At 48.7% G+C, this 12,857-nt stretch overlaps 1 protein-coding gene across 8 annotated transcripts in view; it reads right to left on the bottom strand.

Moving 5' to 3' along the window:
- The window catches only part of SLC8A3 (solute carrier family 8 member A3), a 115,751-nt gene extending 104,571 nt beyond the window's left edge, over window positions 1-11,180 (bottom strand). For 4 of the 8 annotated variants that reach the window (XM_041400205.1, XM_041400244.1, XM_041400234.1 and 1 more), the window contains exon 1: window positions 10,644-11,161. The gene's annotated coding sequence lies outside the window, so the exon portion shown is untranslated. Of the gene's footprint in view, window positions 1-10,383; window positions 10,492-10,643 lie in introns of those variants that run through there. The other 4 variants (XM_041400215.1, XM_041400225.1, XM_041400257.1 and 1 more) reach the window with 4 other exon arrangements.
- Between the last annotated feature and the right edge of the window lie 1,677 nt (window positions 11,181-12,857).

Below are 12,857 nucleotides of genomic sequence, written 5' to 3'. Positions count from 1 at the left end.
TCAGCTCTGCTGTACAGCAGGTTTTCACGAGATACTGGACTGTACAAAGGTTAAATCAAGCCTGATCCACAGAAACTCAGTGTTGCTCACTTTTTAAGACCTCTCCACCTGTTTGTTGTGCACCCCCAGCACAGCGGGGCTGGCACAAGGAGCACAGTGCTGACTGCCGTGTGCGGAATGAAAGCGGAGATTTCCAGAGTTTCAACCAAAAAGTCAAGGTATCCAGCTGAGATGTGGGAAATACACTGTAACACGCCCACTGCTTCTGCAGATCTGAGCACAGCAGGAGGCATGAAAAATGCACTGAGCTATGGGTTATCCTCAAAATACCTCCCACTTCACTTGGAAGGTGCCAAAACTTGTAAATTCACCCAATTTGAATACAGTTATCAAATAAGATTCCACACAGCACCCTCACCCTTTACTGCCATATATCCCCATGTCTCTCTTATTGACAATTTAGATATCTTAATCCTTTGGTGTTTTTTCAGCTGCTAATTCTGCAACTGCTTTAAAAAAAATAAGCCCTCGCATCCACGATGATTAATTCATTCTTCATAAGTCCAGGCTGTTTATTGCTCTTTGTTCATTTCTGCACTAGCTGTTTACAGATTCTCTTTTAATACTAGCTCTGTTATTTGCTAGAGACTCAAGTCATATTTACCATATGGTAATTGCAGAGATGACATGGACAACAAACAGTGGAAGCTGAGCCGCTACGGCAATTACAGTAAGTGGCAGCAGTCTCCAGGCTATCTGCTGCCCCACCTCCATTTCTTCCCTCCCCACCCCCTGATGGCTTTCCCTGTGGGCTGTATAAAGCCATATGCCACTCTGATCTCTACAGCAAAGACAGGCAGAAATTTGTTCTTCACTACAGAATTACCAGACAGGTTGATTCACCTTTTTCCTTTCGGTTTGTGTTCCAACTGCAGGTCTGCCCTCGCTGGCTGGCTGCCCCGCTCTGTCCTGCCAAGGGCAGGTAATCTGAAATATTGTCTGGAGCTAGACACCCTCAATACCCACATCCTTCTTTCTCACCATTGCAGCCTCACTACCTTCCTCCTCTGCCTCATCCATGGTCTCAGTGTGCCTCAGATATTCCCCCAAAGGAGTTGCAAAGGACCACATATCAAAGGGTGATTAGAAGCTTAACGGAGCAGCTCCTTTTAACCCACTTGGACACATGGAACCCACTGAAATCGCAAATTTTCCAATGGACACCTAAACATGATTTAAAATTCCTGCAGAAAACCAAACAGATGACTATAAGAGACTACTGCAATTTTCTCCAAAGAGAGACAAGAGGTTATTTCTTGATTCCTACCAAGAGTGTCAAGCAGATTCCATACCCAAACGTCATAGGGCTAAGCCAGGTGAATACATGGCTCGGTCCATTAAGAAGATTCAACAAAAATCAAGATTATCTTTATGCATTTCCCAGCTTGGGGGCAGTGCATACAATAAAGCACTTTGTCTGAAAAGAATGAGACTTCTCCCCTGTGATTTCCAACATGCCTGCAATGATACTCTCCCAATTCCCAGCAGTCAGCAAGTCTTAACTTAGATACCAGTGCAGAACATTTGAAAACTGGATGCAGGACATCATGTATCAGAAGACTTTTCTAGCAACATATCATAATCATACTGCTGTTTATCTCCAAACTGAAGAAATAGCATTCTCCTGGTATTCAGAGCACTTACTTTCTTTCACCAGCTTCCTCCCCTTGACCCTCCCCTCCAAAAGCCTGTTTTTACACAAAGTCATCTTAAAAACTATCTTTCCAGCCTAGTCAATTTGCATACCATTAGCAGAGGGCTGGAAAGAAAGAAGAGAGACAGAGTACTTAGGACCAGATTTTCTCTGGTGTAAATCAGCATAGATCCAGTGAGCCCAAGTCAGCAGAGCCAGCTTACTCTATTGAAAGAGATGCCTTAGGAATTTTGGCAACATTTCCTACAACAGAAACCTTCAAAAGGAAAACTTAATCTATTTCTTCTTCACAACCCATGTCACAACACACAGCAGCTGGGGGGCATCTTCCTACTTCCTCCATACAACTATATTCCTGCCCATCCTGCCCTGTTTCCTCCCTCCTCCCAATACTCCATGCTGGCCCCAAATCTGCCACAACTAGTCCTGCCAACAGGAGCAGCAGCTGAGTCATGGGTGATGACCACTTCAGCCAAATGCACTGAAACCAACAAGAGAAATAGAATATTCTCCTTCTTCCCACAATCCCAGACTGCCGCACACAAGGCTTGGAGTCTCTCCCCTCCACCATGTGCCCACTGTCACCTTGGATCAGCATGTGAAGTGCCTCATCCTGGAGGTAAAATGACAGGAGTCACTGGCTTAATGCATGTGCTTGGATAATATACTCATCACATGCAGCACTCACTGTACAATCTATTTAAGCCACCAGGGCAAAAAGAAAGGACAGCTTCTATCCTGCCACTGAGGGGTACGGCCTCCATTATGGATCCTAGTAGTCCCATATCTCCATCAGTTTCATTCAGGAATTTGAGTCCCCTTCAGGGACAGCAAAAATTATTTTTTCATCCTTTTCTGCAAAGAGAAAATTCAAACCGAGATGCATTTAACTTGCTTTCAAGTCCAAATCTCTCCTAAGACCCTGCTACAGCAAGAAAATTGCAGGGTCCCACTCTTGCTGTGAGTTTCAGTGAAGGACTGACTTGAGCAACAGCTGAGGCAGAAATAAACAGCCTGTTTTCACACCCTTACTCAACACTCACTCCCTACCCCTCCTGCCTCAGCCCAGAAAGCTTCTCATGCCCAGCCATGTTCTGTGGTGGTGCTCTGAACCCAGCTCATCCTGACGCTGATGACAGCAACTCCTGTCATCTGGGAAACCTGTCACAAGTCACAGGTAGATGCTTTGCCAAATCCAAAGCAACAGTCCCCCAACACCAGCAAGTGAGGAGCAATGGATAGGAAGAGTGTTATCTCGGGCAGAGCCACCATTAGTGTTGCATTCAGGTCAGTGACACAAGCAGGTAAAAGAACAAGCACAAAACATCTTTGACAAAATGATGGTCACTTATCAAGACAAACAAAGCCTTGAAACTAATCCATTTTGCAGTGGGAGTTCAATGAGCAGACAAATGAATAAAATGGGTACTCAATGAATTTGAGACCTGTATCAAAACAACCCTCCATTCTGCAGACATAGAAACACTTCTGGATCATCCTCCTGACCCCTCTTCCCACAGCACCCTTGTGGTCTTTCCCAAACCCAGCTACCAAGACCACCACCCCTTCATCTTGGTTGATTGCACCAAGCCCACCATACCTAGTAGCTGCTGGCTCCCATACAGATACTTGCAAATTATGACCAGACCACCTCTTCATGTTCTCTTTTCAGCAATAATTAGATAAGGTTTCTGGAATACTGCACAACCCAACATAACTCCCATGTCCCCTCCCTCAGCCTTCGCTAGGGAATTAACTTTGGTCTGAGGAATAGAGGTGGTCAACCAAGCCAAAAGAAGCTCGATGCTGGAAAGCTAGAAGGCATGGAGTTTTTGAGGAAAGTCAGGAGTTGGGGCAGTTACTGAGAATCATGAAGAAATCTATATATTTAAGAAGGAAAAGCAGAGGCAGGAAAAGGCCACAGCTGGGGGAAGGAGGGGTGTTTGTGACTCACTAAGATGCACAAACAGCAGAGATGGATTTAGACAGGCAGCAGGCAAGCCAGCAGATTTTTGGGTGTGACGTAGGTGCACCAAGTGCAGCAGAGCATCTTCTCACCTTCAGTCTCCTGGTGTGATTCCCCAGAGGGAAGGCAGCTCCATCATGCTCTGAAGGTTAAGCTGTGCCTTCTGCCTGGCACAAGGCACATTGCAGCCAATGGGTAAAACTGCCTACCTACTTAAAAGCAAACCCCAACACTGCCAGGAGGGACAGGCTTTATTTTTAGCTGGAACACCAACAGGGTCACTGCTGGTGCTGCATTTCCCCACGGAAGTCAGGGTTTCATGAAGTGTGCTGTGTGCGCAGGGTCACTGCGGGGAAAACATCTGTCAGGTCAGCTTTGGGGAGATGGATTATTTAAGTTAAGAGAAGAGGAAGCATTTACTAAAAGAAGTGAACCTGAAACTACTCTGGAAGGTTAAAATAAAAGGAAAAAATGAGGCTTAAAAAGTCAGAGTGGTAATTGGTGTGAGGCCAATGTCTAGTCCACCCATCTCAAAAATTCTCATACAGGAGAATACCCAATCATGGCTAACTCCAGCAGCATTCCCTCTGCTTGCCTCCTATGACACAAGCTTTGAAAGGCACATTCTTGTCTAGGGGCTGCCAAAGCAAAAGCAGCAGCAAGTCATTATCCCTCATCAGAATCCTTCACAAAGGAAAAGTACACAGAGACCCACCTTGCCTTACACCTTGAAGACAGCAACACTGAGAGCTCCACCTCACTCTGGCCCCTGGGTCCTCACAGGGGGCCCCAGTTAGCACCGAGGCCAGCAGCCTCCCCAGGACTCTCACACGGGCCAGGTGAGAGAGTGCATGCTCAGCACTCACAGTGAGTACATGGCAGCACCCCAAACTGAGCATGCCACGGTCCCATGGGGACAAGGAGTCAGGTCTTCCCTTGCTAGTGGGTTTCATGGGTGCAAACCTAATAAAACAGTTGGCACTGCTCCCATTTGCACTGCCAGGGAATGCAGTCTGGAGGCTTCAACATGGAGAGATGGCTGTTGATGAAGTGCTGAGTGCTAGTGTGAAGCTTTCAAGGGGCTTGAAAGAATTGAGAGCAGAGGGGAAGTTCTCATTTTATTCTCTTCTTGAAAAACCTGAGTCCATTTGGCATGTTGCATCTGAGAAATAGCTTGGCCTAAACTCTGATTTTTTTTTTTTTTTTAATCAGGATCAACCCTGTGCATGATCTTGGGAAGATTTTATATTAAAAATTATTTTATTTTTTTTCCTGCTTTTTGTGCCTCTTAATAGCTTAAGAAGTGCTTTGCAGACCCCACCACTCTTAGATTCTTTGCAACTAATTTGCATTCAGTACTATCTGTCTCATCAAGCATGGACTTCAAGGCTGAACCAACTCCAAGCCTTAACTGCTGCAGGAAATTCAGGCAGAAGCTTCACAGGTGGAAGCAGGAATTCTTAAGCCAGCCTGAACATTTTCCACCTCTGGTCATTTGTTACCACTCTGCTCTAGCTCTCTCCTTTCTACTGGTATAACTGTTTGCATGGCTAGGGCACGAATAAGGACCAGGAATCTGTCTGGCAGAAAAGCAAGCAGAACCTACCACTTGGGCACACACACCACTGCACCAGTATCCTGCAGAGGTGGGACAGGAGCAGAAACAAGCAGCCAGGATGGGAAAGCTGTAAAGAACAAGGCCCAGGTGACAAGCGTGGCAAGTGCAATAGCTGTGTGGGCAGAGGCAGGTTTGCCTCTTGCAGCAGTGAATCCTGTAACGCCTTCTGGACCATGGAACAGCCTCGTCCTGCAACGCAAGGGCAGAGACAGATCTCTGTCCCCATTTTTCCCAACTAACGTGTGTGTTCAAGAGTCACTGCCTAATCCCAACCAAAACCAGAGAAGAGGATAAAGGTGCTTATTAAGGTCAACTTGAAGCTCAACATCAAGATACTGCTTCCCAACAAGGAAGGCCTCCCTCAAGCTGGTAAACCAAGACGTCTACATCTTAATCACCCAAGACAAATTTTCCTGACAGTAAACATTATGGAGAGCAAAGGACAGGTTCTTCAGACCTGAAGCATTACTCCAAGTACCTCCACCTGTGCATGGCAGAGGCAGTGCCACCTTCGCTAATTTGTGTGTGGGAAGCTGTGGCTCTGGGGCAGTGGTGGAATTCACAGCCTGCCTGGACTCTGACAGACTCTCTCCTAGCACTACTCACATCGAGGTGAGCTAGAACACATCCAGAGTGAGCTGCAGCCTGGCTGCAGAGCGAGGTGCAGACATGCTCTAACCCTCCCTGCTTCTGCCCCTGCTCCTGGATAGAAACCAGCTTTCACCAGCATGCAGCATATGAGTGCACTGGCAGGGCACCTTCTGTTGTTAACTGGAGTTCCACGTTCACTCCTGGACATGTCACCTTCAACACAACCTCAGCAGTCAGATCTAAGTGCCCTCTCACAGGTACATCCCTGCATCACTACACTTCTTTTGATTAAAACTCTATTCTGCGATGCTGCTGTTTGCTTTGAGACAGCCTCCAAGTACCAGCCTAGGAGAGGGGAGATGAAAGCAATGGCAATGCAGTCTCATCTGTCTGTAGTTCCTAAAAGTCTTTGGCACCTCACTGGTTGCAAAACATGCCCAGCAGCATAGGATATTTAGTATTTCTGATTGCTCTTGACCTGGCTGTCTCTGCTCCTGTCCTGAGTTAGGAGGCTTAGGTAAAAAGACAGCAGAGTACAGGAAGGCAGCAAACAGAGCAAGCTCAGTTTTGCAGCCTTGAAATAATCTGCTAGTGAATGGAAACAGAAGCTTCTCCCTAAATCTGAGTGCTCTGGAAGAGCTCCCTGTTTTATTATGATGGAAAATCCTCATTGGAGTGTTTCATTAGAAAACAAGCTGTCATAAAAGAAATGTTAAGAGCCCTAAGCTCCCTTCTCTCCCATGATGTCAACTGTCAGAGACATCAATGACAGCTCAGCTGTGTGATCAAAGGCTTCAGCAAGCAGATTTAAAGACAGAATTACCAGAAAATTGAGAGTTGAAGGAGCATGGGGGCATGATAATCACCTATTTATAAATGTGTCCTATGGGGCAAACTAATTATTTTATGATGCTGTACTGCAGGAACAATGGCACCTGGGTCTCTTGGTGACACTACCAAGATGGGGTGGTGGTGCTACTTTCAGATTGGCATGACACATCCCTGCCACCTCATGCTTTGTTATTCCTGCAAAACCCTGCGACAGAAGTGCCTCCTGGGGAGGCTGGGAGGCCATCATGGTGAACTTCATGCGCTCACGTCCATGATGGCCCTCAAGCACAGCTTGCAGCTTAAAGCATTAAGGCAGAGGGGAAGCAGAGAAGCCAGCTACAGTCAATACCGTGTTAGTCCTCAAACAGCTCAGAAGCCCAGGAGACAGCAGGGGACTTGGGGTGGTTCCTGGATCTCATTCTGCGGGTAAGCAGGGACATGACCAGGAGTCTCCCCTTCGGCCCCAAACCCCATGTCACTGAAATCAGCAGATTCAGGACAACAAGCTCAGCAATACAGGTGTTTTAAAGGTTCCCCAAGAACAGCTTATCATCTCATCTATTTCTCAATGCATGAAATTCTTCAGGACAAAGACTGTAATTTACCAGACATGTGTATGGTGCTTGGAAACATGGGCCCCCAACCAGGCTGATGCCTTTAGGAGTTACTGTTATCTAAACAGTAAATCAACAATAGCATTAATCTATGCCACAATACCTCAACACAGTGGGTGATGGTAGATGAAGCATCACAACTATCAATTTCCTGGCTTCAGAGACTTTTTTCCCTATTAAGAAGATGTTTTTGTCATTGTAATTTAATTTCCTTAACTTTTGTTTTTTTAATATAGAATTAGAAATTACTGCCTGGTTTATAAAAAAAAAATTGGCCAGCAATCAAAGCCATCTTTTTTAACTGTGAAGCACATGAAAGGCACCTGAAACATGACAGCAACAAAGAACAAGGAACTATTTGTCAACGCCACTTGGTCATTGGGGAAGCTTAGGGGAGGAGACTGATGCTGTTTGTTTAAAACAAGCAAACAAAACCCTGACAGACAGACCATTTATCTGTATAGTGCTTCACTTGAAAATATTGGCGAAGGGCATACATCTTCACTTGGTTTCTAATAAAAGTGCTGACACACGCTGTTGTGGCCTTGCCCTGCCTTGGGGATAGAGGATGCCTCCCACAGGAAAGACCCTTTAAAAATAAGGGATCAGGCACAACATTGCTAAGGGCCTAGGCTGGCCTGCTGCTATCTCTCTACCTGACCAACCTGCAACACCATAGCATCTGCCAAGCTCAGACCAGCCTCCTCTGACTTCAAACCCACCAGTTTCAGAGAAAAGCAGAGGAAGCAGGAAGGGTGGATTCATCCATGGGTACCTCTTTCCCTCCTCCAAGCCAGCCAAGCTGAGGAGCAGTGCCTTGAGCATTCTAGGGTTGCCATGCAGAACAACTGCCCATGACTCCCAACGACACAGTGTGCTCCAGTCTGACTGGATCAGACAGGGCAGCTCCTGCTCTACACTGGCCCAGCAAGAACCTGTGGAGCACAGAACGGTACGTGACCCTGGCTGTGCTGGGTACTGCTCCACATGTGCTCTGCTGTTCTGGGTGCTGAAGACTGCTTCCCACACTGCCCAGGGCAAGGACTATCCCACCTGGTGATGGCATCTGTCATCCCAGGTACCATCCTGTCAGGTGGCAGTTTGCAAAGCAAGAGCAGGATCTCTGCAAAAACAAGTGCAGTGCAGACGGGTATTAGGATGGCTACCTTCCCTCTCACACCCTGTCACCCACTCGGTATTGTAACCACATCCTTACCAAATCCCCACGCAGGAAGAAAAATATCATTCATGATACAAATGAGACCCAGGACCTGAAACGTGCCTTGCAGCACACTGAAGGTATACAAAAATCCAGAAGCTTACTTGCACTCCTACTGCCCTCACATTAGGACTTCAGCAGAGGGATTACTACAGTCTGTCCTACCTTGGGCATTTGAGCAATGCTTAAACTACCCACTTATTAGAGCAGGACTCATATTTGGCTTTAAGGAAAAGAAACCAGACTGCTGTAGTGCACCTTTTGTCTAAGGCTCTCTATACCCATCAGTTGTCTCCTTCCCCACACTAGTTGATACTACACCCTTCTATTTACAACACAGGGGTAGCCAGTTTGCCTTATGTTGCACACTCATGGCAGAACTGAGGGCTCCTGGGCTGCTCCCACCCCCTCAGCAGTAGGTGGACATGCTCTTTTCCAACATCACTACTTCTATTCAGGAAGCAAGTCTCGTTCCAGTTGAACACAGAAGCACAAACATGAGCACCAAATGTGACTTTCTCAGCTAAACCATGGTCAGGGTAAACAAATGCTTCCAACAGCAGTGGATGGAGCAGGATTAGGGACTCCCTAGAAATGCTGGTGCCGCAGGGGAGTGATGCCTCTCCCTGCTGCACCAAACAAACAGAGCACCTTCAAGGCCTCTGTTTCCCCGCTCTGTATCTTGTGTCCCCCAAAGCCAGTTCTGCTGTCCTGGGCCTCCCACCAGTCTCCCAGGGACCACGAGATGTGTGCTCCAAAATGGGAAGGTGCTACCGACTGTTACCTAAGTCTTCCAACCCTGCCATCTCCAGAAATAAAGAAAACAGCTCCAAAAAAATCACTCTTTTGCTTTACAAAGAAATGGGTGGAATTAAAGGAATATATACATAAGCATGAAGAGGGGGGAAACGTGTGTAAGGCACCTCTTTTCACCCTGACTGTCCCTCCAGCATTTCCCCCTAAATATGAAACAGATTTTTAGGGTAAAAATCCCCAGAACAAGCCAAGGAACAATCCAAAAGATCAGGAACCCAACCATTAAACTACAGCTCCATTGGAGGGGGCAGAGGGGGAAACGGCCATGCTTGTGAATGGCCACGTTTTAGAACAACAGTCAATAAAACCCCAAAACCAACTGCAACGGTTTCATCTCTCAGTCGGGGTGATCGATACTTTAGACACAGGTGAAAAAACATAAAGCTCTGAAGCAAGGCTGGGAAACAGGTAGAGTGTAAAACCAGCCCACATTTAGGTCAGCTCTCATGCGTGTGCATGTGTGTGTGTAGAGTTCCCGTCCCCCTGCCGTGGGGGGCTGCGGGCCTGCCGGCGGCCCCGTGCCCTATTTAGGGCAGCGCCTGGCGCAGCAGCTATATTTGACACCCGGGGTAAACAAGCCGGCCCCGGCGGACGGAGCGCGACAGCTGCCCAGGACGGCGGCCCCGGCGCCCCCGCCCCACGGCCGGGGATGGCCCGGCCCGGCCTCTCCCGGCGGAAGAAAAAAATAAAAATAAAAAGGAAATTTAAAAGGGGGTGGGGGGAATTATAAAAAAGGAAATTTATAGCACTGCATGAGAGCCGCTTCCTCCGCCTGGCAGCCCCGGGCAGAACCAGCCCCCCCCGGGCTCCCCGGCATCCCTGCGGGCCGCGCCGCGCCGCCGAACCGGGGCACCCCCGCCCGGCGGCGGGAGGGATCCCGGTCCCCGCGCACCGTCGGGCCCGGCCCGGCCCGGCGCCCCCTCCCCGGCGCGCATCCACCCCGCAGCGCCCGCTCCGCGCCGTAGGCAAAGCCCTCCCTCCGCAGCGCACACACACACGCACCCCCTCACATACACACACACACAAACGGGCACGGAGCCGCCACGGCGCCGGGAAGACAGCGGGAATGAAGCGAGCTCCCAGCGCCTGGGCAACGCTAATTCCCTCCGCTATCCCGGGAGATGAGCCTGCAAAGAGCTCTCGTTCCCCCACCCCATAACACCCCCCGCTCCACAGCCATTCGCGTGCAAGGCATGGAGCCCCGATTGGCAGCAGGACACCTGCCCGCCAGCCTCGCGTCTCCCCCGGAGCGGGGGTGGCACCCCCTTACTTACCCTTTCTGGAGGCTTTCCTGACTTTTTTTTTGGAGGGTCGGGCTGGGGGATAGGGAGGGGGGGCTCCACTGGCTCCCCAACACAAATCCTTCCGGTTCCTAAAGGGAGCTCATCGCATCTCCCGGTGATTCACCGACGGTGTGTGCGGGTACGGGGGGGTTCGCCTTTGCATGTCAGTCCAAGTTGCCTCGCTCGCTACAAAACCTGTGCTCCCTTTTGCAGCTGTCAGGGAGAGCGGGGAGGTGCATCTGGAAAAGGGGGTGGGGGTGGAGGTAAAATGTTGATAAATCCACCAGCCTTGATCTTCAGCTCCGTGCGGTGGAGTTTGGGGAGGGAAGGGAGATTTGGCGAAGAGGGAGGAGGGCGAGGAGGACGGAGATGAATGGGGGGTCGAGGGAGGGGGAAAGAGAAAATGGATTGTACCCCAGATTGCCACTGAATCTGCTGGGCTTCCCCCGCTCCCGCGCTCACACCATCGGGGCTCGGTGCAGGTTTCCCAGCATTACGGTGCACGGCAAAGCGCTGAGCCTGATTTCTGGGAGCCAGCGAGGTTTGCACAACTGCAGCAAGAAGCCAAATCAAAAAGCCAATCTGCGAGCCTCCAAACTCCACGTCACCTATCAGCTGGGAGCGAGCGCTGCAACAGAATTACAAGCCATGCATATTTATTCCTCTGAATCCGGGGGGGATTTTCGGATCGTTTAAAGCGAGGCACGGTGAAACCAAGGCAAACCCTTTCCAAAATAAATAAAGGCAGAGCACGTCTTGCATGTAACACGCACACACACACCTCTACGAGGTCTCCATCGGTATATAGATAGAGATATACACACACTGAGCAGGGATCACTCCTGTACCATCCAAGTATATTGACTTGACTTTGTATATTTCAGGCAAGGTGGGGGAAGAACATGGTACTTGAGCCTCAGAGAAGAAGATATTGATTGCATATCTAAGATTTAAAGCATCTGCCAAACACTTCTGCGAGATTAAATATAGGCAACATAATTACACAGCCAGATTTGGTCCTGGTATCCATTTGAAGCTGCATGCTTTAGTTTGTGCTTGTGGAAACCACCCAGTTATTTTTTAACCAAAGTAAAATAACAAGTTGTGAGACAGCAAGTAATTTTAAGGTAAAAAAAATACACATTGCCTCCAAAGTTGCTATTTGACTTTGGCAGAAGACTGCTGGGGGCTGGTTTCCAGGACCATGGAACAAAGCAGTACAGTTATGCCTCACAAAAGACACATCACAGTATTTGTACACATGTTTGTCTCCCCTTAGGATCCTCTCTGTTTTTGCCCCAGCAGCTATGGGCACACGTTCCTCCAGGAGATTTACCTTCTGGCATGGCTTTTCACTTCTTTAAAGACCAGGTATTACAAGGCAACAATCCCTAACACCAGGCTATCCTGCCAAAGAATGGTCTGTTTAATCCTCCAGAGAGAAGCTGTCCCCAGTCCATTTGTCCACAGTGACTCCCCATACCCCCTGAGGTGATGGAGGCCCAGAAGCTTTCTGGTGAGACCTGAGCACATGTGCAAGTGCAAACCATCCCTGTCAAAAGCAGCTGAATAAACTGCCATGAGAAACCTGAGCCCGAGTCCTACGCTGGGCAAGAACTTTTACCTCAGCCAGGCACAGGCAGCAGACATACAAAGAAGAGGAAAGGGCAGAACAGTTACTGAGAGGATGACCTGTCTGAGAGCTGCACAGGCTTCATGCTGCCAGAAGTGGATAAGGAAAGCTGCAAATGGGCTGTGGTCCCCTGCAGGACAGCACAGACCACTAAGGCCCTGAAAGTCAGCTGGTGCATTCCAGTTAATGCTCCATAATAGTTATGGCTCCATAATAAGAGCAGCCTCTGCCCCCACACCTCAGCACAGAAGAGATCCAGAGCAATTATCCATTCTGGTCTGGCTACTCACTGTTATTAGTTAGAAGAGGGCATGGAAGTCCAGGACAGAATCACAGCAGGAGGAGGCCACAAGGGGACAGATTTGCTGCAAGTACAAGATGACAGTACAAAAGATGGCAGCAGAACACCTTGTGGGTCCCAGACTCAGCCTTTTATCTCCCCAAATGCCACCTGCCATTCCTGGGTTCCTCAAATAACCCAGCAAGGCAGCTTACCAGGTAGAAACATGGTAAGGGGTGCACATGGGCCAGAGACATGGCAAGATCCAACATATGCAGAAGTGCCTGACCTC

Source organism: Onychostruthus taczanowskii, unplaced genomic scaffold (genome assembly GCF_017590055.1).
Source record: "Onychostruthus taczanowskii isolate IOZ18803 unplaced genomic scaffold, ASM1759005v1 scaffold1, whole genome shotgun sequence".
NCBI classification, from domain to species: domain Eukaryota; kingdom Metazoa; phylum Chordata; class Aves; order Passeriformes; family Passeridae; genus Onychostruthus; species Onychostruthus taczanowskii.
Note: the sequence above shows the minus strand (reverse complement) of the source record. Positions and strands in the feature narration are given on the sequence as shown.